General features: G+C 34.9%; 2 long non-coding RNA genes across 5 annotated transcripts in view; one reads left to right on the top strand and one right to left on the bottom strand.

Annotated features, from left to right (window-relative positions):
- Positions 1–19190, top strand: part of LOC125650230 (uncharacterized) — a 61835-nt gene extending 42645 nt beyond the window's left edge. For all 4 annotated transcript variants that reach the window (XR_008803420.1, XR_008803418.1, XR_007360931.2 and 1 more), the window contains one exon: positions 16235–19190. This is a non-coding gene — a long non-coding RNA (uncharacterized LOC125650230). The remainder of the gene's footprint in view (positions 1–16234) is intronic.
- Positions 13556–16239, bottom strand: LOC130055150 (uncharacterized). The gene is made up of 2 exons (XR_008803421.1): positions 14712–16239; positions 13556–14596 (listed from the first exon to the last, which is right to left on the bottom strand). It is a non-coding gene; the product is annotated as an uncharacterized LOC130055150 (long non-coding RNA).
- Positions 19191–27825: the final 8635 nt, after the last annotated feature.

Below are 27825 nucleotides of genomic sequence, written 5' to 3'. Positions count from 1 at the left end.
TGATGGGTATTGTGAATATGCATCGGTTTACACCTGTTCAAACGCAATTAGTTGTAAAGAAAATATTCTCTGCACATAAATGTAGTGTATATGCAACACCAAATGAGGGGATACAAAATTTCTGGGGTTTTCTTTTTTTAAAAGTTTTTTTTCTGCCGACGTTTGTATGAAAGGCGAAGATAATGGACAGTGATGTATGTTGTATTTATTTCGATTATGACGTTTTAGAATCATGGCTGGACGCTGAGGTTAATATTTGCAATACACAAAAAATCATGAACAATTTGTTGGATTTTATTTACAACTGTTTTAAACAAGACTTGTGTTTGGATAATCTAAAGTCGAATTCAATGCTCTTTCTTTTATAAACTCTTCCAGAAGTTGTAATGCTTCAAACACACAAATAATCAAACACACTTTGATTATATATTTTTTTTAATTTCAGGGTAACTATTTATTTATCTATCAAACAAGTGATTCATTCGTAATTATCATTTAAATTGATATGGAAAATTAAACTTGTATCTAAATATGTTGATTTATGATTTACTCTCTGTGACGAGTCAAAGAATCTTATAAATTATTATGACATTAATGTAATAAAGATATGCAACTATATGTTTTTACATACCATCGGCAATATTTAGAATTGTGTTTTAGAAGTCAATGATTTAAGAATTAATAAATCTAAAAATCTAAATTTATAAAATAAAAAAGCGGTCTACATACAGGTAGGAATGACAAGTTCAGAATATTCATTTTGGAAATATTGGGATTTATCCATGCAGTTTTTATGTAATATAAGTATTGAATTCAGTTTGAATTTTAAGACCGCAGCATGTTAAACATAAACTTTTGATGTTTCCAATAAGTTTTAAGGGAAGTCTAATTAATGGCGTAATATCATTGAGGCCTAAAAAAAAAGTTCATGAGATACACGCCAAGGGATTGCGTTTCCCTGGCACTTGCACACGTGAAAGGTAAACTTATTAAACAAATACCAAAAACTTGCAAGCAAAATTTTCGGGGGAAACTTAAAATTTTCTTTCTTTTTTTCTTTCTTAAAAGTAATTCAATTCCAACATGACATCGCTTTAAAGGCTACGATGAGGGAGAGCAAAATGTTGGAGAAAATCAAAATATCTTTTTAAAATACCTTGATAAAAAGTAAAAATTTCGAAATTCGTGTACTAGTATTTTCATTCTTCAAATGTTTATAATTCATAAAGTAATATATTTATGTCCAGAAAATTTGGTATGGTATATTCATTTTTAACTATTATTTTAATCAAATGAAAACAGTTTAAATTATTGGTTTTGTTAATATCAACTTTCCTGCTTCAACTAAGTATTTTATATTACCCTTAGATTAACCAGTTTGATTTACTAGTACCTGGCTGGGTCACGTGGTAACAGTGAACAATACTTTCATACGTTTATGAAAAATAAAATTTACAAAATCAAAGAATAAATGTTAAATATAAAAACAGTGATAATTTATTCCGCTCGCTAAAAGAATGTGGAAATATGCATTTGGCATTCCTTTTATATGTAAGCGATCCATCAAGATTTGATATGCAAATCAATATGGTTTACAATGATGGATTATCAATTTTTAGATATTTTATGAGGTGATTTATTGTCTTAAAAATCAATTAACCGGTAGAAGTGACAAATGTGTAAACATTTGATATGTTGTCAATATATCAGAAAATTGCATGCGCATTATTAAAATTCTTTGCACCAAATATCGATAGAAACAAAATAAAGAAGTAAACAAAATCGCCCCCCAAAACACAATAACGCGTTGTATGAGAAATATATGCTACGTGTAAGAGGTTTCTTTAGGGAGTCATTTTTTTTTTTCGTTTATCCTTTCTGAGAATATTCTCTTCTTCTTTTTTTTTCATGTGAAATATTGTAGAGATTCCTTGTATGTTTGTTTTATTTTTTCAAGGAACTAGCGCCATGAAAACAAAAAAGGAACCTATGAAATAAAACGTTTTTTGGTTTTTTTTTTTATAGATGCCAGAATCAACTACTAAATTTTAATTCCCGGCAATGATACCCGAATACATATTTGTAAAATGTCTATACATGCATATATATATATATATATATATATATATATATATATATATATATATATCTTAACTTTTTTGAAATATTTCGACCTTGTTACCGGTCTTTTTCAGTCGTGTGAAAAACAAACAAGACCGGCAATACGGTTGAAATATTTCAAAAAGGGATTTAGAGTTGGTTTTTTAAAACTATTTTATTTCGATGAAAGAGACTATATATATATGTATGTATGTATATATTAATGTGCACCTGTTTACAAATTTCATGCATTTACCTTTCTAACATGCAAATAACAATATGGAAAAAACTTGATTACGTATGCAGATTAATTAGATTGTACTCATTAATTATAAGCCGTGCCACCTAGATTACTCTTATATATTGATCAACTTCCCGTTCACTGTTAAATGTCTTTCACAAATTGTTTCATTAATTTCTGATCTATTTTATCGTAAACACATTGCAAATTAAACTTACTAAACGATAAAAATCACCTAGACATGTACCACGACATAAATTGATTGGTCATTTATTTCTACGGGAGCGATAAAACAATCTTATTAGACCCTATAAAACATCAAAACAAATATCCATACTGCATGGCTTTTTAAAATCTGGACAAGAAATCAAATATACAAGTCATAAAATATGGTTATAAACAGAAATAAATCTCACCCAAGTCTGGGGATTACGTAATGATAGTATTGCGATCGTACTGAAATACGAATGTCTACATACCATGCAAATGAGCAAGGGCAAGACCTTGGTGCAAGATCCTGACTTTTTACGTTTACATCCGGGTCCTAAACTTTTGCCAGCGCTGGTCGAATTAACAATTCTCTCATAATAGATACAATTTCATCTCTGATAAATATGTAGTAATGCTCTTAATGAAAACTTTAAACGGCAACAATAACCAAATCAAAACTTTTCTTACTAAATGAAGTTTTATGCGAGCAAAATTGCATTACTCTTGATATTAATGGCGCTGAAAAGACGTAAAATTCGCCACATGCGAGACTATAACCCTGGCTAAACACCGTGAGCAGTAAGTTTACAGATGGGGATAAAAGTTTTTGTCTAAGAGAGAATTAATAAAATATCACCATCGATAACCTCGTGTTATCATAATGATGGATTCAAAACTGTAATTGTGCGAAATAACATAAACTTGCGGGAATGGGTTATTTACATTTAACAAATATCTTCATTAGATCCTTTACCATTGATAAAAGAAATATTTATCTAATCCCCTCTTATTCACATATCGAAATACAATGTCACCCTGCCCCTCCAGATATCCCTACTTCAAAATTTAATACACACAACTGCAAAATCATTTTTATCAGGTAATTACAGCAGGATAGCACGAACCTTGTGTTTGAAAGATTTGTTTTTTGCCCTAAAATGTGTATTGTTTTAATGCCCGGGAAATGTTATTTCTTAATACATATAAAAAGTTTCCTTAATTGCACCCCATTCCAATTTTAAAAGGTCGAAACCACTGTTTACCCAAATGCACGGCAACAGCCCAACTGCGCACCGAAAGCATATTTGTTCTTTAAAAACCGCGTAATCGGGTGTAATATTATACTGCAATAGAGGAGTTGGGTAAACAGGCGAGGTCACAATCAAATTAATATTGAATAAGTAAAATGGCCCGGTTCACCTGACACTAAATATTTGTTAAGCGTGATATCTTGGATACCGACAGGGTACGCAAACCTTAATTGAATTTCGACAATGTGCAAGAAACGATTTTTTAGTTAATGGTTCATCAGAGTAAGTCTTAGTTGTATGTCTGCAATACACAGGACACGTGAAAACTGATAAGGAAAAACAATAGAGGTATTGTGATTATATCTACCCATCGATTCCCCTTTAAACATTCCTAGTCAAAACCCAAGGAAACTTCATCCCGACCTGGAGACCAAATGTATGCATGTGCATTTGAAAGGGTTGTCGATTGCAGATTTAGGTCATAACTGGCAATATAAGTCACAGGTTTGATAGAGACTTATAAATAACTTGGGGGGGGGGGGTACTTGATGAATTACTGAGCAAAATACGTGGTAATTCAAAATTAATACTTATTTTGAAATTTTTCATTTTATTTTTCAAAAAGACTAAAAACTAAAATTATTTTGACAACTTGTTCACGACCCTGACATTTACAAGATGGATTTTAGATTATAGTTTGTAATTTCAGAAAACAAAGCTTGTGTAATTAATTAGGCTCTTTATTTGTCGGCTATTTTATTTTAATTTTGGAATTATTCATCATATCCTTCACCTTCAGCACGAGTCTGCAAACCTATCTCAGACAGATGATATAACGAGAAATGGTACGAAACCACCGACTAGATGACACAGATACTCTACGACCTCCAGACGAACAAACAGTTCATAAAACATGCAGTTGGTATCAGGAAGGTTGTGTTTCCGAACGAAAATTGGGCTATCGCTTACTTAGGTTTTTAAGGCTTCTAGATTCAATTTACAACATCAAGAGAGGGGTACGTTTGAAGTTGAATGGTGCATCACCGGCAATGATGTAGAAAAGCCAAGCATCCTCTTCAAGGATCCACAAGCCGTCTGGGTTACGGCAATGATGATCTCTTCAAAAACCTTCCAGCCCGTTTCAACACTTTCATTCATTACGAAGCTAATTACACCCACTGCTGCTTGGAAATTTCGTTTTAAAATACATGTTTACATCCAGAAAAATGTCCCACAAAGCATACGGGTATTTAGATATTACTTTGCTCGTCGTCTGTCTGTCTGTCCGTCTGTCACACTCTTTAACGTTATAGCGTAAGACCTGATCAAGAATTTTGATATTTACCGTGTGTTATCATATACCATAGTTTACCATACCAAGACATGACACACGCGTTTTCCTTCGAACAATTGATAATGAGATTCCACATGTCTATTAAATAAGGTGGTCTAATTAAGGTTTGTAGTGTTCTTACAATTTCCTGAATTATCAATGATTGTAAAGCTCTCTGCTCATGAGTTGGAATTGTGTTTTTTCGCTACTAAATTTGAAAAGCTGTCCGATTACACTACTCAATTAATCAAGATGTTTTAAAATTTTATTCTATAGGAATTTAAATAGTTATTGAATAATTTTAAAGTTTTCTAACCTGCTCACGAGCGTATTCGATTGAGTAACGCTTTGGAAGATCAAAGGGGCTTAATCATTACCAGGCGCAGGACGTAAAATTTAAACGCATCAAATCCAAAAAAAAAAAAACCATTATCAATTATGAAAAGGTGTTACGTTGCCTTTGTCGTAAAGGCTATATTTGATCTGGTTCATGTCAACATTCGGCAATTGATCACTAGGAAAGGTTTCTCTCCATAAACACAAAACTGTCAGATAGGACAAAGAGAGAGGGCCTTTTTGTGCATTAGTTTGCTAGTGTGGGTTATCTGCAATGCGCTTACCAATAATAGCCTCTGATTACCACCTCAATGGACTGGGTTCGATGTCTTCAGTTTTATTACATTTTGAGTATACGAACTTGTGAAGTTTCGTTCTGTGTAGTTCGATATTGATTTCTCTCCACCCGACTGTTGACAAACGTCTATCGGGTTCAACCATCTGTGTGTATTGATCTATTAAGTAGAGTTTATTTCATTATTATTTCCTGATCCTTGGTGTGTAAGTGTTAGTTCGTTCTCACCTGACCTTGCGTTCTATCTAACCTTTAGGAGCAGACGAACTTTCAGAACAAATATTAAAACCAAACATTAACAATTATTATTATATCTGTCCTTTTCTTCATGTGTTTGGTCTGGTAATTTAGCATCTCATTGTTACGGTGATCTAATATTTCAGTAGCGCCCATGTAGTTTGTGATGAGCTCGGCTGTAAAGTCCCCCCTCCCTCCCCCTTGAATAGCAATGTACTAATTCATTAAACAGAAATAATATTTTCTTTAATTTCTGTTAAATATTTCATTTCTTGAGAGAAAGAATCAACTATATGTATGAATTTATTGTATATTAGTATACTTTGATCTGCACATAGATTCATGGACAGCACGAAGACAAACATTGCAACCTGTCAAAGTTCTGTGGCAGGACGCCTTAAAGAAGAACAGATGGAAAAAGAATAGTATACACAATTGTCAAGTTTAGGGTTTGAACTAATCAGGTTTCCATCTCACAAACATCTCATTCATAACATGGAGTGGGGTTTCTATAAGGATGTATATAGATTTGGTCAAACTATATTTCAACCATATTGCAATATATATATATAACTAAATGCATTTTATACTCTTACTGAAAATTCAGCACTCACTCAAACACGTTTTCTTTTGGCTGATATAGAAAAGAAGTTCGATTTTATTTTCTTGGCTGTTGGAACTTATCTGTTTGTATGAAATGAGACGCTGGGCATGGAATTCATACCTTTTTCCTAAGTATACGTTTCATTCATGCCTTAGGACTGATACTTTTCGCACATTGCATGCGATGAAAACATTCGTTAAGTCGAACGTGCACCGATTAGCTCCCATTCTTTATAGTTTAATTCGCATATTATTAAACAAACAGCATTTGTTAAATCGACAATTTATTTTTCGGATCAAGTAGAATGTTTCCATGTTTTTGACACTCTGTCACAAGACATTTTCACTCAAGTGTAAAAGGACATAAAATTCCGAGAAAACGGACATCAAGGACGATTAACATCCGGCCAAATCTTGATCCAAGCCATATTTGTCTGTGTCAAATGTCAAGTTTTTGCGCTGTTAAATGTAACGCATACTTGCATACAACACTTTAAGAGTTACATATATCAAAGATTTTGCTCGCTCAACTGGAAAACATGCAGAACCTCGATGCAGGTTTTTGCCAAGCAATGATAATGAATCATTTTTTAAACTGCGATTTGGTTTTTTTTACATAAATTGGTCCGACTTTCATGTTTATATCATAATCAAGCAAAAAGATATTGTTTTATCTTCTATGTCAAAATGCCATTTCTTCGATGTAAAAAGTCTTTTAACTTCAGAGGTCATGGCTAAATGGATTGACCATCTAGACTTCATATTCATTGCATTTCGTCACTGCAGCACTGTTGGTAGAATAAGGTTCTCGCTTCGTATGAGAGAGATCAGGGTACGACTTTAAACAAGACAATAACTACAGGTATTCCTTCCACAAAGCATCAATTAAAGGGAAATCACTGATGTTAAAATAAGACCTTAAAAACCTGAGTCTTCACGAACGAAACAGCAGGTACAATTTTTCGAAGTTCTTACACAGAACACCTCTCTCTCTCTCTCTCTCTCTCTCTCTCTCTCTCTCTTCCACTCACTCTCTCTCTTCCAAATTTCATGCTAGATTTTAGCGGTAAAACAATTAGGATTTACTCTGCTTATCACAAGGAAATTTTGACATCTTCTTTCACATAAAATGCGAGACAATATACTATTTTCGACTTAATTTTATCATTATTCTGTTCAAATTAATTTTATTGAATAACAAAAACAACAGCACAAAGATCCAGACAACGAAACGTTTTTCATGAATTCGTCTTGAATAGCAAGACAACGTACATGTTCCGTTATGCTTTGCAGTCCTGTTGGGGGTGAATGATAATATGATAATCTTTTTATTAAAATCTGACAGGTCCCTATCAGTTTACCCGTGGTGCCCTTTGTCACATTAACAAGCTGATCTCACAATCTCGCCATTCATGGCCTGGACAAAGGTCGTGACAGGACAAGACATTCCCGACCTGGCGATTGTCGGCAGGGTGCTTATTTTGAAACCACCCGACACTTAATCGTTGGAATTTAAACATATCATTTCTTTCCAACAAGACCATTTTTCCAAGGGTGCCATTTATATTCGTTCTTTTGGCCGTGAAATGATTATCGTTTTATCGTTTTTCGAGAAGAATGCAAAGACAAATTATGGAAACACACCTCGGACGTGGAAGAGTGACTCCATAATTTTGTATTCCGAAGCTATATGTGGTCATCCATGTTTATCTTGACAGAGAAAAAAAAAAAACTCTTTATAGGGTTGACTTGCAGCGTGGTCTGTATGATATGTTTTTCTGTTTGATTGGCAACATTTACATTTCAGTGTGTGTTATCTTTAGAAAAATCGCAGTGATTAAATTGAACAACATCAGCACCACGTGACAATGCCTACGAACCATATGTGTTGACATCATGCTGCCAATCTAACAAATTACTTTTAAGAAAAAAGCCTTTGTTGCTCAATATCTATAATCTTGTAATGCCTTTCTATGGTGTTATATTTAGATCACAAAATCTTTTTTATTATTACTATATTTGTCTGCATGTGGGGATTAAAACAATAGACCGTATCTTCACCTTTCACCGTGCCAGCAGCATAACTATATACGTAATAGTTTTATTTTTGGATGGGATGCCTGCTATACTCTGCAGAATAAACTACCTCTACGATTTCAACATAATACTCTATATCTATGTAAAACACGGAACTAAAAGATGACATTGTATCTAAGAAATAATTGTCTATGGTATAAAACAATGGAAGCCTAGGAGTAATTTTCTATAATGGACCCATTATACAGTAATTAGCCCTAGGGTTTGTCGTATATCCTCCAAAATACAAACAAGTCTGACCTCTTTGCCTTATATATGTCAAATGGAAAGGGCAGTTAGTTTATCAATTGCGATATTACATTGATAATACACAAGATAATATCTAACAAAGCATGTGTAAATGTAAATCAGCAAATCTGTAAAATACTACTCACTGGCCTAAAAACAAACAATAATATCTACCAGTTGTACCCATCGTACCTCACACTTATACGGTGGTACTTTATGATTAATAATAAATCAGGAGTTGAAAGCACGAGAGTATATGTCGGGCGGTCGAAATATTATGTCGAGAGAACGAGGTTATATGTCGAACGGTCGAGATATTATGTCGAAAAAACGAGATAATATGTCGAGAGATCGAAATATTTTCTCAAAAGAACGAGATAATATGTCGAGTGGTTAAGATATTAAGTCGAGAGAACGAGATGATATGTTGAGAGGTCGAAATATCAAGTCGAGAGAACAGGACAATACGTCGAGCGGTCGAAATATTAATTCAAGAGAACGAGATAATATGTCGAGTGGTCGAGATATTAAGTTGAGAGAACGAAATAATATCTCAAGTGCTCAAGTGAATGGAAAACGTACGCCGAGCGCTCCAGATATTAACGAACGAGATATCTAGCGAAAGAAATAATATCTTGAGAGCACGGGATAATAAATGGAGCACACGAGATACTAAGTTGAGCGAACGAGATAATATCTTGAACACACGAGATAATTATGTTGAGCACACAACATAATATGTCGAGATAGTAAGTCTATCGCTCGACATAAGTTTTGTCTGGTTAAAATATTTTCATCCTAAATATCCCACCATACGTTTTGAACATTAAATGTAAAATCAATGTAAATAGAAGAGTTAATTAGTGATTGCTTACAGCTACTGGTGCAGTAACACTAGTTTGGCTGTACACTAGTTTCGTTTTATACATAAAAGAAGATCAAAAGATAATGATAATTAGTAATTACTTAATGCGGGATGACCGTGTTATTTACATTCAAAAGGTCCGTACGGGGCTGCATTAACTACCGTATTTAGATTTTTGTCATACCATTTCCGTAGAAAGATGCCCAGAATACAGTGATTACAAATGTAGATTATGTAGTCTATTCAGCATTAATAAATGGTAATGTATTTATCATGACACCCAAATGACCCTTGTGGTACGAGTAATGATGAGGTACAAACATGGGTTCGGGGCGAGTGGCGAGATCACTGCACGCCATTAATAATGTTTGGTCGAGTACACTTTAGATGTACAATATTGTAAATGACAATAATTATATTCGACAACGTCTCGAGAAAAATAATGAACTTAAAATGTGATACGAATTAATTCGTTTCAAAGTTTATAAAATCTATAAACGTTAATGAAAACAAAAGGCAAACGTCTATCACAATACATTTTGCATACAATTATATCATTACCTTGGTCGTATTTTACGGTACTTTTTTGGATCGTTATTTGAAACCTGATAATAATCTATGAGGATATTCAGAAAAACTTATCCGCTGATTATGATTCTCAATACTTTGTAGCTAAAGTAAATTAGTTTTATAGGAATACTGACAAAATGCCTCAACAAGACTCCCTGCTGTTGCATGGAAAAAACCCGAAAAACCTGGCCATATGTCAATTTGCAGCACTGGGCGATGCACAAGCTGCACAGCTCGCGTTGGTAAATGAAGTCATAATTGATCTGAATTGCTAAGGATGGAACAATTTCTAGGGGCCAACGAGCGAATTGGCCGAGCGTATTCCTACATAATACAATTTGCTGGCCCTCAGCCCCCTCGTCGTTTGCATCGTTGAATCCGGAATATTTGATTGATTACGTATTTCAAAAACATGTTCCCGGGCAAAAGGTTCCACGAGTGGTTCATTCTAACGGAAAAGGACCAATGAGACACACTATCTATGTGCCAAAGGTTATTTCTTTAATTAGAAAAAGTTAGAGCGGGCGCTGCAATCTGACATCACATTATTAATACGACTCGTCTGATTAATTTTCAGCTAATGAACTAGGTATCATCCCTAAATTGTCTTATAAACTCAATTTCTGTAATTGAAAGATACTGGAAATTTTTAACGAACAGCAAATTAAAGCAGCAGTATTGGAAGCAAGGAGGGAAACCTTTCTCTAAAAATCAGTAACCCTAGAAAACGAAACAAACACAAGGTCGCCCAAAGCTTGCTGGAAGCGTATATAGAGCCATAATGTTATCGTAAAATGGCTTCTTGATACTCTCATTTTCCCCTTATATATATTGTATAGTGGTTGAAAGTTGATCAACCTGACAATAGTATTACAATACAACAAAACATCGTTATACAAAATGTATATATTCCGTTATATCTCTTATTCAATGCAACCAAAAACAACAACAAACATTTATGTGTTGGATTTCTTACTTATCCTGGTTAGATATGCAGCTAATAACTTCATTAAGTTAGTTTAGAATCTGCCATTGATCTTTTCTATGTTAGCCGCTGAAATGGTTAACACACTGATAGATTTGCAATACTTCGGATGTCATTGACAAATTACCAAAAGGTTATAGGCGAATTCTAATTAGCAGACTTTACGTTCTTCATTCAGTTGAATAGATAGGTTTATTGCTCTTGGGAGATTTTCGACAAGACTAGTATTTTTTTTCGAATTCGACCACTTAATCTTCCTTGTGGATAAATGTGAAGAAAACGTAAGTGCATCGTAGCTATACTCTTAGTTATAATGTCAATCCAAAGTTGTCACACCAACAGTTGCACTGAGCAGCGAATGCACACCCACCCTCCAATGGTTCTCATTGGACTTCCAGCATTCAACTGCAGCTGAATCTATTCCCATCTGATATATTGGTCGACGAGAACTCCCTTCGTGTCGGATCACAACACATATCTGTTTTGGTTGACAAGAGATTACAACAGGCTTACACCGAGTTTAAAGCCTCGTAACCGAAATGTGATTTTGTGAACCATGGTCAAGGAAGGGATCACGCGTCGTATCATTTCACTATATGTAAAAATTATATTATTAATCCATTATTTGTAAACATAATGGTCATTTGTTAACATAAATCCAGTAAAGATAATGCTTATTTGTTTTTATCATTCCACTACATATGAATATAATGATTATTTCTTTTTATTTTTCAACTATATGCAATAATAGTGATTATTCCTTTAGGTTTTTTCCATTATATATAATAATGATTATTCCTTTGGGGGGAGGGCACTGTACGTAAATACTACGATTAATTGTTTTTATTTTTCGACTACATGTAAATATAATGGTTATTGGTTTTCACTATATGTAAATATAATGATTGTTTTTTTCCCCAACTGTACATAAATATAATGGTTATTTTTTTCACTACATGTAAATATAATGTTTATTTGTTTTTTCAATGCATGTAAACGCAGTGATTATTTGGGGTTTTTTTTCACTATATAATGTAAACATAATGCTTATTTGTTCCTAGCATTCCAATGTATATAAACATAATGGCTATTTGTTTGTTTTTCCACTATATGTAAACATAATGGTTATATCTTTTTCACTATATGTAAACATAATGGTTTTTTACTATATGTAAACATAATGGTTATATCTTTTTCACTATATGTAAACATAATGGTTAGTTTACTCTATGTAAATGTAATGGTTATTTCTTTTTCACTATATGTAAACAATGGGGTTTTTTGTTTTACTAGATGTCAATGTAATTCACTATATGTAAACATAATGGTTTTTTTTTACTATATCTAAATGTAATGGTTATATCTTTTTCACTATATGTAAACATAATGGGGTTTGGTTTTTTAACTATATGTAAATGTAATGGTTATATCTTTTTCACTATACAATGTATGTAAACATAATGGTTATTTTACTATATCTAAATGTAATGGTTATATCTTTTTCACTATATGTAAACATAATGGGGTTTTTTACTATATGGAAATGTAATGCTTATTTGTTCTTTAAAATCGGAGTAAAACACACCTGTTTCCAAATTATATCCTTGTTGCAATTGTCAGAGCAGATTTATTTATGAAGGGTAACACACAAAAAGTCCATTATATAGAATTAATTTTAATTGAAACATTTCTAGAACTTCCGTGACAGTTGCTCTTGAATTAGTCTAACTAACCGATAGCGTTTTATGCCACAGACAACGCCAGCGAATGCTTAAAACAAACATACAATGAAGAAGCTGAGGAGTGTGGTTCTGTCATATTGATTTCTGGGTAGAATATCACACATGTCCTTCAAAACATGTATGGTGCTAAATTCTATAGCGCTTAATTTAATGTATATAGTAGTCAATTGGGTCAATGTGGAGTATCGTATTTGTATGCCATATTGACCCTTTTCCATTTACATTTTACCCATTTTGTTGACGCAAAACCAATCGGATTTCATTCATTATCATTTTGTACCGCAGGATGGGTAAAATTATAACGGCTGATAATCCAATGCACGAGTAACTTTTCGCAGAATTAATATTAAAATTCCATGCAAACGAAATATTCTTATTTCTGGTAGCTGCTTGTTTTTCTACACCAGAAAAAAACCCGACTGCCATATAATATGCAATAAATATTGAATGATTTATTAATAAACATAAGATTCCTTGCACTTATAAACTCATTAACTGTCATAAATCATTTGAAAGAGAAATAAAAACGTTAACATTTGAATTTTAGATGATCAACTTTCGTCACCTATAAACTGTATAGATGTTAAACTATGGCAGAAATTTGACAGGACGCGCATGTACGAACTGTTAATTTAACGAAAATACATCAACATACTGGGTCAGATAGTGGACTGTTTAAACCTTCATTACAATTTTTATTATAAATGTATAAAATCTCAGTAATAAATTTCAAAGGCGGTTTTACTCTGTGTATAATGTATTTGCATAAATACAACATTTACTTAGCTATTACATAACTTAAAACTATTAACACATCATAATTGCAATGATTACAATCAAATAAGACAAAAAGTGGGGACTCAATGATCGATCGAATATCACATTTGACAAGTTTGGCATCTTACTTAGGACATCTCCTTTATGTACCCTTATAATTTCTATGAACACATTAATTTTACATATGTATATTTAAATAAAAAACGAACTTTGACCTGAGGAAGATACACAGCTTACAGATGACCATCGGTGTGTCTTGTACTAATTACTCTAAATAAGTTTACATCGACAGAGAGCAAAATACAATCCATCATTGTCAATATATTAGACAAAACTTTACAGAAAAGATTGAATATCCCTCATGTAACACTTTACAGGAAAGATTGAATATTCCTCATATAACACTTTATAGGAAGATTGAATATTCCTCATATAACACTTTACAGAAAAGATTGAATATCCCTCATATAACACAATGCATGTTGTATTTTGTTACAGGACATCACGATATTAAACTTAATTATCTTTTCAGAAGAAGTGACAAAATGCATATTTTTTTTTTTATCATAATTCCGTGGTTTAAAATCAAATTTTGTTATCATGCAATTAATTTACTCTTTCTTAACATCCTTAAACTGTCATGACATAACAGATATAAATGAAAAATGAGAAATGTTTTCCAATACTAGCTGAAATTACATTCATCGCGAAGAAATGGACAATAGTATTTCACAAGTCTTTGATCCTTTCTGTTGTTGTACAGGTAAGAAGCAGATGGTTGGTTGTGTTTTGAAATCAACACGACGAGATCCAGCATAGGATACAAAGGGGACATCCGCTGTTTTGTATTGCAGTGAAATAAAACATCCTCTTGTATATTTCTTCACACGTCCTCATAGTTGTCCCAAACCAAACATGTTATAAATACGTATCAATTAAAATTCAACTGAAAACGAAACAAGATTTTTTAATCACTTACTTCAATGTTATAAATACGTGTATCAGTTAAAATTCAACTGAAAACGAAACAAGATTTTTTTTTTTTTTTTTTTTTTTTTTACCTGTAATCAATATACGGTAAACGAGAGAATTATTGATACAGGAATGGTTAGAGATGCAGGGCGGTATCCCTCAATACTCACTACAGGTACACTTAGGGCTTGTTGATGAGGTTTGCCAAAACTATAAGAGAACACTTGAATCCCAACGCAGTGCTGAATAGTAAAATATGTTAGTCAGTAACAGCAATCTCGTGAATGACTTTACAGATGGAAGATCAGGCAGTTTGTCTGGAATGGTAAGGTATCAGTCTATAAAAGGAATAAATCAACTAAATCTGACCTGGTCCAAAATACAAATACATTAATCCATATTATATTATGTAGATTAGTTTTGATAACTGATCGAATAGAAACTATAGAAATTCCTAAATGCTATCCCATCTTAAAACTTCAAATAGTGTTATCTTAATACGGGCTCTGTTGATTTAAAATATCTGTCTGACATGCATTTCTAACACAAATTAACCATCCAACGTAGTACAGACCGGTAGAGCTACAACGTCGACAGAGACTTCAAACACTGGGATTTTCTAAAGGGCATCCTGTAAATGACCACATGTTGTACCACTCTATCCAAAGCATCTAACGCGCATGTGCATATAAATCAACAGTATGCCCTGTTACCTCAAGTCAACCAACCACCTTTCACTTCTTCAAAGCAAAGCCTTACCAGTTTAGAGCCTTGACACAAATGACAGACAAAATTACGAAGATTTTCGTTGTTAAAAACTAAAATGACATGTAAATTGTAATAATTATCATATATCTGTCGTTATAATACATTACATACTGTTTGTCCCTGAGAGTTTTACCGACATTTTCAGAAAGAGTACAAGGTGTGTGCACTGTGCAAGGGATTTCGTACCACAGTAACTAAGCAGAGAGTGATGAAATGTGCTTTGGCACTCACGGTCCATCAAAACAAAACTGCTGAAATATATCAAACATTATATTTGATTACACAGCAACTTCGCAGTGTAGCAGGAGTATACTATTTTACTCATAATGTCAAGTACTTTATTGGAATTCATATTTTTTAAAAACTAAATGACTAGTTATTTACTAAAGGTATCCATCATTAAGCTCCGTGGCAAAATCTGAGCTCTGTTAAAATGTTCAGAATCAAATTAAAAGAAAGTATTTGTTTCATCAAACGAAAGTTTGAAACCAGCATGTCATAATTTTTCAACTATAGAACAAATAAACAACATTTGAAAGGAAACAGAATATTTTTACTTTAAACGCTCTTGTTCTCATATGATGCACAACTTGTCGCACATTTAACAAAAACACGTTACTGGTCACTTGAAAGAATACTTGAAATATTTCAGGACAACAGGTCAATTAATACACTTGAAAAGGTCTAAAAACGACAGTCGTATAAACACTTCAGAGAATTACACCTAATTTCACCACATTCAGACAGCTTAAGGTCAAGTGTACACATTTAAGACATGTTTTCAGAGGTCAACATTCGCTAACTTACGTGTCGGTGTTAAACTTATCTTCATTTTAAATTCTAGGGTCGAGAGCAAGCTACAAGGAGTACGACCCTAGTTGACCTTAGAAGAATCTCTTGTTTTGGATGATATGTGGTGGAGAACAACCTCGTATATAACATTGTTGTCAGCTGACCGCCCATGAAGTGGGTTCAAATGTCTCGTACCCCGAGAATTTGTGCGAGACGAGCCGTAACGACAGGGTAGTACCCCTGAAACGACTGGCAACGTGTAATTATTTTCCGTCAACTTCGTCGTAAGAAAATGGATAGAATGAGGACAAAAATTGAAAAAATGTAAGCATGAAAACTATGCAATTTTCATTTGTGTTGTTTTCTGAAATATTGCGTTATGCAATAAACTTCCGAAAGCTCAATGAGTTCTCCTCTGCACCAGCTGATACCAGCGTTTGGGTCGACATGCAACCTGCTTCAGGACGGAAATTTGATTTAACGGGTGAACAATGTTTGGATTTCTTTGCTTTTATCTGCACTTATTTAAGAAACCTCAAAGCGTCTGTATATTCATTTTGATATCCCCCGGCGATGCTCGAAAAGATAGTGATTTTGATGAAAGTTTAATATTTAATGACTGGTGCTGGGCTCGTTTTCGGACAAGTGGAAAAAACATAACATTGAGGACATTTAAAAGTTGCAATTGAAGTTTGACATTTGCAGCTTACGAAGGTCACTTCGTCCGTAAAACCTGCCGAACGTTAACACGAATAAAATACAAAATGTCAAACATTTCATGTCATAAATCACCCGTAATAGAGCTAGATTGTTCCGCCGGTGTACCATAGTTACCCGGATAGCAGAAAAACGCCGCACACTAAAGAACTGGCACTTCAAGCCTCTCCGGAAAATCTGAAGTCAAAGACAAGTCGCATGAACCCAGACATGTACATATATTATTATGTAATACAAAAACAAACCAGAGATCGTGTTGAAAACCGCAATCAACACTCGACTCGTGCTCTCTGCTGTCTGGCAATGACAGGGGGTCCATAGGGGAGGATTGTGGTCGCTGAAATGACTTTCATCTTTAGCCTTCATTTCCTCTGCTTTACTTCTCTTGTCCATATTGCAAATGTGTGTGTACTATTTTACATATAGTTAGAATGTAGCGCTCATCAGAAATTGATTTTTTTTTTCAAGATACGTATTGGTGTTGCTGTTTGTCAAATAGACTGTAATCATATTACCAGTACTTTAAGAAATCAGTGAAGTCTTGCACTCTCTTACAATATTTCTGCACCTGTTGGAGGCCCTGCAGATTACTATCTTACTAAAAAGTACCAAAACACTGCCCGTGAATCCTCTTCTTTTGTGTGTTCACTCGTATTATTAGAAAACTTTGGACATTGCGAACTACTCGTCTGTGCAGAGCAATAATGTTTTGCTGCTTTTCGTGGAACGATCAAATATACAAGTATATGCATGTTAAATTTTCTACTCTTCTAATGACAGTAAGGGAATTTTCAATTTTGAAGTGGGTGTATACACCAAATCAAGCAATTCATCTGGTTTGGTTCTGATACCTCGCGTTTTGAGATTAAAAACTGAAAGTTAACATTTTAAGGTGAATAACAATATATTTTAACATTTTCCACCTGTATAATTCATAAAATATCGATCTCTCTTTTAAAGGAATCAAATCATATATATTTACAGACGACAGTTTTGTTATTCGAACCTTTCTTGCATAATGCACTAACCCACGCTTATCCTGGAAATCTCCCAGAATGTTGACAACCTGTTCCTAGAGCTCTCGCGTTGTGACCGGGAGATCGCGAGTTTGAGCCCTGCTCGTGCCATGGTCGCGTGAAACCTAGAGTTATAATATGTAGTGACTGTTCCTTCGCTAACCGCTTGACAGAGACGTGAGAATCACGGGCTTTTCGGTACGGCCCTGAGGGCCAAGGATAGGTCTAATTCTATGGTATACTCAACAACATAAGATAACGTCTCAATATGAATGAAAAATTCTTACACACGGAGACAGACAGACAGACACACACGCATATATATATATATATATATATATATATATATATGTTAGAGCGTTTGCCGCCCTGCTTGCGAAAGGCCAGAGTACGAATCCTGACCGTGACGGACCCGTTCTACCAGGTAGTGACAGTTCCATCGCCAAACGCTCAGCATCAGGTGTGGTTGTCACGGGTCCTCAGAGATGACCTTAAAAACGGATGTCCCGTGTCACAGTAGGTGTGGCACGCTAAAGAACCCTCTCTACTCAATGACCGTTACAAGCGCCGGGCTAAATCCTAAATTTGAAGCCCTTCACCGGACTTGGTGACGTCACCACATGAGTGAAAAATTCTCCAGACAGACGTTAAACAAGATACAATCAATCAATATATGTATGTGTAATTTTTTCTTCTTGTCTAGATGGTCTAGCGCACTGGTCACACGATGCTAGGTGATTTGGTTCCTGCAGGTCCTGAGTTAAATATCTCTGTATATATGTGTATTTCATATATTTGTGTTATAGACGTCTCCATATAATCAATCAATTCTTATTCTTTACTGGCACTATTTAAGCACATGCTTGTTAGCCATGTATTATAAATTTCATATATAGTGTTACATGGTATTATAATTGTAACAATGCTTTGTTTCTAAGGTATAAAGAATCTCTGATATACAAACAAATTTCTTTTGTAGACACAAGCTTGAGAGGATTCAGTAAACAAGATACAGGATAGTCATATAATATTTTTGAATACGTTTTTCTTATATGTTTGTAAGAAGGACTATCAAGTAAAAAATGTTTTACATCTTCAACACTGGTCTTACAATGGTAGCAAAATCTGTTTTCTCTAGGAATGACAGGATTACAATATCTACCTGTTTCTATATATAACTGATGTGCACTTATTCTTAGTTTTGTAAGATGAGAGCGCAGATTCTGGTTGTTTGTCCTCATAGTTAGATAATGTACTATAAAATGAGAGGTTTCCACATTGAGTGTTATTAATATTTTCTAATTCATCAAAGGTTTTATTTACAGGGAAATCATGAAAGTGAAAAATCCTCGAGAGAGACATTAAACAATATACAATCAATCAATTGTATAAAATATATATCGTTTAACACTGGTTGGACACTAATAGGAATTTTTTTGATATTAAATTTTTGTGACGGCAATATAAAAATACAACGATACAAGGCCTCGACCGTGAGCATTTTTTTTTTTTTTTTTTGGTGCGCCGTAAACCGAGGTTTTTATAAGGGGTGGGTCTGTAGCTCTCTGATCTGTCCCAATTTTTTTTTTCCAAAGAGCTACAGTTCTGCAGCTAATCATGGGGAGGCCATTTTCGTTAAGACATGTTAAGGTAAATGGGCTTCAAGGGTCACCCAAACCCAGTGGTTGTTTGATTTACATCCCTTCGAGAATTTTCACTCATAATGACTGACGACCTCAAGTATCTAGACATATGTTAAGCGCTCAGTGCCGTAGCAGTGGAGGCTCTTTATCGTGCCAACGCCTGCCGCGACACGGGACCTCCGTTTTTAAGGTCATATCCGGAAGACCCGTGATTCTCACCTCTAAATACCGAGCTATTGGCGAAAGAGCAATCACTACCCATGTTTACTTAAGTTTGACGTTGGCATGGAACGAGGGGGCTCGATCTCACTACCTCTAGGTTACGACAGAACGCTCCACCACTGAGCTACCGCGACCCAATATTGTGTTTAAATGTAAACTGTTTTGCAAACTGTGTAAGAATTTCCTCCATATTCCTGAAGTCTGCATTATTACATAATTGGATGGTCATCTCACTGGATTTTGCCAAGCTGCCTGGTACAAAGTTTGAACCATAGGAGGTCACTCAAAAAGTATCGATTGTCTCCACTGTGTATACCACAACCAATCTGATATTTCATTTCACATGCACTCGTTTACATATATAGCTGCAGAACTGTAGCTCTCTGAAAAAATATTGTGACGAACAGAGAGCTACAGATCCACTCCTTATAAAAACCTTCGATTTACGGCGCACAAAAAGCTGCCCACGGTTGAGGCCTGATATCGTTGTATTCTAGTGTTGTTGTCTCATAAATTTAATATCAAAAAATTCCAAACATATTTTCCTACTATTTTTGAGTCCAAACATACCTTCAAATATTTCTGAAAGCCCCATACGACCCGAAAAGTCACCACGTTTGATGATTTCGTTCGTTGACGTAGCCATGTCTTAATCCATTTTGTTTTAATAGACTAATTAAGAAGGTACTTAGTTTCATGTTTACATTCCCGTGGGGATCCGGGTTAGAATAGGTCCCCAGTACTCCTTCCTTGTCGTAAGAGGCGACTAAATGGGGCGGTCCTTCGGATGAGATTCTAAAACACCGAGGCCCAGTGTCACAGCAGTTGTGGCACGATAAAGATCCCTCCCTACTGAAAGGCCAGTAAGCGCCGAGTATAGGCCTAAATTTTGCAGCCTTTCACCGGTAATGGTTACGCCTTCATATGAGTGAAAAATTCTCGAGACGACGTTAAACAATATACAATCAATCAACTTTCATATATTCTCTTTGATTTTCTATTGAAAATAAAAGAGGTAAAATCCATAATCTACGACAAATTCGCAATAGACATTTCTTTTCAGTTCTTGCTTTAGGGCGTTGCTCCAACCTGTTCTACATGGCCTAATATGTTAGGGCGTTACCCAATACTGTGTATAAATCTGATACTGTAGGGTAGATGGTATAATATTAATTAAGATTGACGGGTTACAATGTCAGCTTTAATACCACTATACGGTAATACTGTTCCACAATTATACAATACCAGATTTCCACATTCCTCCTTTCAAACATGTGCATAGTCTAATGTTGGAAATGTATTGATATCGTAAGAAATGTAAATATTTGATGTTTGACCTTCTTAAATGACATTGAGATGAGGTCAATAAAAGTATTACTTTAACGTGTCTCCGTTTTCTAAAGAGCAAGGCGGTTATTACAAGTAACTAAGCTTTGGAAGAATGTCGCCGAACGTGGCTCTGAAGATGAGCGAGATAAGATCTCTGAATGGCCAACGAAAACTACAGCAAATGTGAAAATGCATACATTATAAATGTAAATGTGCATGAATTTAACAGCAATCTGTAATCAAGAATTGTCTTTTGAAGTCCTCTCGGGTGTATGGGGAGATCTTTGATTTAAATATGTCATTCATACTGCATTACGGTCATGTTTCGTTATTGCGACTTCTTACTCAAACAAAACGTAACACCTGTAAAATGATCAGCACTGTTCAACAATAAGTATATTATACCTAGTTTGAAAAGGCTTGCAAAATGAGACGAGCATAATGACAAGTCTATCTTCTTTTTGAGTGTTGATAAGTAAGAAATAAATTGCGTAACAAGAACATTAATATGATTTAATTGCCTTTTATTACAAATCGATTCAATGCTTCTGTCCGCTCCATTACGCCATATTTGACCAGTAGTTGGTCCATTGAAATTTCAGAAAGAACCATATGGAAATAGACTTAATATGAGCTTTTTCTTGTGTTTGAATTCCTTTCAGATACGCATTAAACAATATTTCATAACCATTCCCACGATTGATATGGTGTTAATATCGCAAGGAACCATTGAGTAATCTGCCTGTTTCTGTGGATTGTTTACAATTCTAAATTAATTGTATACCCTTTCAAATAAGAAATGTCCACCAATAGCTTTACATGTACATAATAGAAACTGCTGGATTTTGCATTGTATTCGTCTAACTCCAGGTCTGTACGATGGATTTCCCTTGGTGACACACGTGCAGTTGAAGAGGCTGATCATTTAGATACGATTTTTCTGTCCATAATCGTCACATTTTACAACAAGCATTTAAAGCGAAAATCAAACTGTGAACTTTTTCCCAGTTGTATGTACACTATTTACATGATAAACACAATGTATCTTTAAAAACAAAATTTTAAAGTGGAGTACTTCCGGTTCAAAGTTGAACTGACCTTCCACACGTTTCTTCAAAATTGATATTACTCATGAGCAAGATGTAGAACAACCAATATTACAGAGGTACCTGCCATCTTCAAAAGGATACAAAACAATAATTCAAGCGAGAGTTCAAGCCCTGGTCGTGCCATGCCCGCGTCGAACCTAAAACGTATATATAGGTAGTGATTTGCTCCGAGAATGGTGTAAATTTATAGTCAGACTGCCCAGTAGGGGCCCTGCTACACTAGGTTTGTTGCGGCGAAGCGACGATGGTGGTCGACTCTCGGATCCCCTTGAAGATCCGGGGATGGTTAGGTCCTTCAGAAGGTGGTGGATGGGTCCATCTCCTCTTCCACGAGTCGATCGCCCACATATCCCCACAGTAGTGATTTGCTACTACGCAAACGTTCGGCATTTAAAGGTCTTTCGGATGTAACCTTTAAAACGGAGGTACCGTGTCGCGGCAGGCGTTGGAACGATAAAGAACTCTCACTGCTACGGCCCTGAGCGCTATTCATAGGTCTAAATTTGTGGTACTTCACCTACAACTGGTGACGTCTCATTATGAGTGGAATTTTTTAGAAAGGACAAAAAACAAATACAAACAAAACCTTGAACATTGTGAACAGACCAATCTTTATTTTTCTTTGGATTCGAAAGAGATACTAGATACCTGTTAGAGAACAGTAATATCTATAAAAATTGCTCTATGTAGTGATCTTAGAAAAAGAAGCATGTTGTTTCACAACCCACTCAAGAATGAAAGACATCACCGGGTTTATCAGATGCCATAACATTTAACTTTTGTTTGGCGCTCGAGTCCGTTGCAATGAGAGCTCTATATCATGTTAACGCTTACAGTGACAAAGAGGCTCGCTTTGAAGGTCAGATCCGAAAGGCATTCTCTCACCAGAGGTCGCATTACGCAAGCTTCTTTTACACGGAACTCTGGGTAGAGAGTGATCCGAAAGGCACAGTCACTACATCTATGTATGTAAAACATTTTAAGTTTGACGCGGTGCCGGGATAGAAAATTGAACCAGGGCGAGCTTACCACTAGGCTGCTGTGACCTGTCTTAATTTAGTTTAAACAATTTTTTATTATGTAAATCATAAAACGGATTAGGCAATAGACCGTGATGATATTTAAGCCATTTCAAAACAAAGTGTTTGATCTTTATACTCACAAATTTTTCTTCTCGTGTAAAACTTTCATCTTTTAAAATTTTATATCTATATTTCTGGAAGTTTTTTATATACTAAAAGTAGTGAAAGGCATATAACGTGTATACTGAAAAATATGAAGTGTGTTGGCTCAATGCGGTCAGTTTTTCTTCTTGTCTTCAACATTAAACAGATTATCTCAAACTTCCACTTATTGATCAACAGTTTAACTTGTTACCTAAAAAATGAAATCTTGTGAATTCAATCTAATAACTCAAAAAATTTGCAACTTCTTATCTTGAAAATTCAGGACAGAATTACATTTAACATCTTGAATTTTTCTGTACTTTACTTTGAATTTCCAAGGTCATAATTTGATTTTTAAAGACAATAAAAATGAATTTATCTAAATTTTTCAAGGTAATAACATGTATTTTCAAGATTTGAAGAAAAGAAGAAAAAAACAGCTAGCCACGATGGGCCACTGTACATATAAATGTAACCCTCCCACGCTTTCGTAAAATAATCATAATACATCAATGAATGATTAAATGAAACTCTTACATGCTCTGCAAAACTTTCCTACTTGATATCTTATCTATTATCTATCTATTATCTTCCAATATGAACATAGGGACATGATACCGATAGTGATCGTAAGAGGCCGGATGTATAGGAAAATTTAGATCGCAGTTCATCTATCAATGCTACGAATTGACTGGTGATGCGGGCGATAGCAAGTTTATGGGTGCCCTCGACTCGAACTACGGCCCGACATGAAGCACAGACTTGTTAGCCCCCCTCGTATCCAGTAGAGAAGTCATACCAACACTTGGGAATGATTTCCACTTGTAAGACCACAATTGATAGAATTGTGATCATTAAACAGAAAGGCTGCAGGTGTTTTAGTTAAACACATCCACTTTGTATATGGCTCTGTCGATAAATAATAATCTTGTTTTGTTGCATAATGAGTAGATATCCCATAATCCACCGCGGATTAACCTGTGATACCTGTACTTTAAATGAAGTCGAGCACATCACACAACTTCGGGTTAATCGCTGAAGCAATTTATCCTTTTCATCTTTGATTCTTCCCATTCCGGAAGCTGCCTACTACATAATCCAGATTACTTCCCTTTCCGGAAGCTGTCTACTACAGAATTCTGATAATCTTTTCATGCATTACAACAGTTTTTGGACGCTTAATTTGACAGTAGTTAAATGACTTTATTTGTGTGGCCTTTTATCGCTCAGTCGTGGCCCGAGTATCGATACGATTAACCGGCAGTAAATTTTGTATAAAAGCGAGATTTGGTTTACATTACAAGATCATTCTTAAAAGCTCTAATGTAACCTACATTAATAACGGCGCATGATGTCATTAGCCTGCTATTTTACTCCTTTTATGGGGTCGACTTATTTTGGTTTTAATCACACTAGCTAGCAATATTAGTGCAATAATGAAAGTTATATTCCCTTTTTTCTCTGTATATATTGAATATAATAACAATTTTCTAGTGTAGAAAATCGGTAGTTGGCAAGATTTCATCGTGTGTTTATGTCATAGTAAAAAAGCTTTAAATATTATTTTTCTTTAACATGGTTGTCAATTTCAGAGAATATAATCTGAAATATATTTTTTTGTATGATCAACTTTTTTTCAAATGGTATAATATTATGATGCACATAGGAGTTTCATCTAAAGAGGTGAAATATCAGTTAGGACCGGTACTGCTCTCTCTATCTTTCCTGGGGATGCTTGCATATTGATTTGAAGAACAAAAGACAAAAACTTTTGCAAAGACCATAGAAAAGCTTCAAACCCTGTCCAGCTGTCGTGAAAAGGGACGGAGTTTTTAATACAGGATGCTTACTTCTCCTAGGCACCTGATCCCACCTCTGGTGTGTCCAGGGGTCCGTGTTTGCCCAACTATCTATTTTGTATTGCTTATAGGAGTTATGAGATTGATCACTGTTTGTTATCTTCACCTTGCAAATCAATTTGATAAATTTTACCTTTGTAATTCTTGAGGATAATTTTAAAGATTGTTCTGATATATTCCTTTGTGAATTTTCAAATCTCTATTGTGGTCACGGGGTTCATATATGATTTAACAAACTCTTGAATCTTCATAGCAGGGCTGTTGCCGAATTCCTCAGAAATCAGAGGAAAACGGGTCCAAAAGGGAGGGAAACACCTCACCCTACCTGGAAAAATATCATTTTCTGTCACTTTAGATCAAACCCAGTGTTTCATTTTTTTTTTAAATTGAGCCAATCAGAGGATTTCCTGACATAGGCACTGTAGAGGAAATTTTGTCTATTCTTTTCCGTTAATACTCTAACCTATTTCCCAATTATCTACCTTTGGAAAGGGAATCCCCTTTAGCCACTTCACGTTTTGCCAATGTTGGTTGGATTTCAGGAAGTGGTTTTGGAGCTGTGAAATGTTTACCTAAAACAACATGGATGAAACACTAACAATTTGATTTGTCGTATACTTTTAAGGAAGGTTTCGCAAAACAGATGAACGGTTTGAAGTTTTACATATTATATTATATTTCTACGGTAAGTGCAAAGTAGTACTGCGCCTTGTTGGACTCTGTCACGGTGCATTTTTCTGGTGAAACCGTGGTACTGAAACCAAGACTCTTGTCGTTATACTGCAATGCTATGAATTCTTAATCAACCATTGCTTAATGAAGGTACCCTGTCTGAATTGTCTCACCAACGTGGACATGTATACGAGGTGACAAAATTGTCTGAGATTCTAGAACTCTAAATCCTCAAAAGTGTTAAGAACTGAGCGGGGAAGTTGAATCATGCAGCTCGGCTTCTTTTAATCACTGACCAGGATTTTATGCCCACTACCCCATTTTGCATAAATTGATATATCAACAATAATTCATGAATGAATTGTGAAATATCATTTGAAAGTTTATGAGGCTATGCGGTTATTTGCGCCCCGTAAACTTGCACCTTTTGATAAGCAAGTGGACCATGTCGGGGTTTGATATTTGAAGATTTGTATCTGCGCTTCGTGTCTTTTTGGAACAAATGTTGCGTAGTCACACATGACGGTAAATTACGCAACAACCGGGTGACTTCTGCGAGTTTTTGTTGATATATCGTATGAGATTAATGCTCTCCTGCGTGCTGTCGTAAAATAGATTATGGTCAACTATATGTCATAATGTCTTGCAAAAGCATATCAGTGTGATCTGGTTAATGGCAAACTATTATATTTACTCATAAAACTCTCTACAATACCACATGCCGAGCGGAGGACTTTATTTTAAAAAGTTCACCTCTAAATTTTGAGCTTCCGAAAATTATAAAAATCCTTCTGCTCCCTTAAATATAGAATTAAACAGTTTTTTTAAAAAGGTTATTGCTTGTACATCTGCTTGATATTTTGTTTTGATAGGTCCCACTGGATTCTCGTTTGACATATATATGGAGTCGTTAAGTAGACTCCCAGAGTCCACATTACACTAGGTTCAGACAAAACATGTCGTTTGAAGTACAGATTAAATGCGAAACAAAATTCTTTGGGAGTTCATTGCTAAACGAATCAAAAACTTAATGGCTGCATGAAAACTATTGTTTGTAAAGTTATAAATACACGGTAATCCTCAACAAGAGGCACATGTAATGAAATTCCTCTGCCAGACTGCGTGCACGGAGCACGGGTGATAAATGTTAAAACTGTGCATCAAGTAGACTTTAAATTTTATATTTATACATTAAAATTCTTTCCATATTGCCTTGTTTCTATCATTAACCTTTTCAGCAAGATTAAAAAGTGGGGCAAGTTTGCGACCTTTGGCATGCAGGTTCTTCAACCTGTGCATCTATAGTTCTGAAGTTCTTTACAAAGTTAAGCCTTCAAAGAACTTCTATTGCACATTACAAGATAGGCATACCAGATAAAGCAGAATATACGTGTTATCTGTAGATTACATCAAATAATTTAATTGTACCGAAAACACCTGGACATTCGATAGTGTCTTATCTCGGGGATATCTGCAAATTAAAAAGCTCAGTTAAAGAGCTCTTGCAGGGTGCGGACAGAGAGGTCAAAGGTTACAGTTGTGTCGTCTGGGTAGCGACTTTGTGCAGTTTTATGCCCACGACTGAATGTAATCATTAGCCTCGTTAGAAATTTGGTTTACGAAATGAAAAGATGATATTCTGAGAACCTCATCACGGTACTGCACCAGAATCTTCCATTCAGATAGAGATATGAAAATAAATGCAAAAAATATAGAGTCAAATGGTTTCGTGCTAATCTGCGATGCGCGATTGAGTTACTAGAGAAGACTGTGTGTGCCTTCAAGAATTCGGGGTCTTACCCTGGGTGTTTGTCGTCTGGTCTCGGAGTAGTGGTGAAAGATGATATGGAACATTCCTCTAGATCATCAACTTTGAGTATTACTTCAACAACTAATGTATCAGGTCATGT

The sequence above is a fragment of the Ostrea edulis genome, chromosome 5, assembly GCF_947568905.1.
Source record: "Ostrea edulis chromosome 5, xbOstEdul1.1, whole genome shotgun sequence".
NCBI lineage: Eukaryota > Metazoa > Mollusca > Bivalvia > Ostreida > Ostreidae > Ostrea > Ostrea edulis.
The sequence above is the reverse complement of the archived record's forward strand: the minus strand, read 5'-3'. Positions and strand labels throughout refer to the sequence as shown.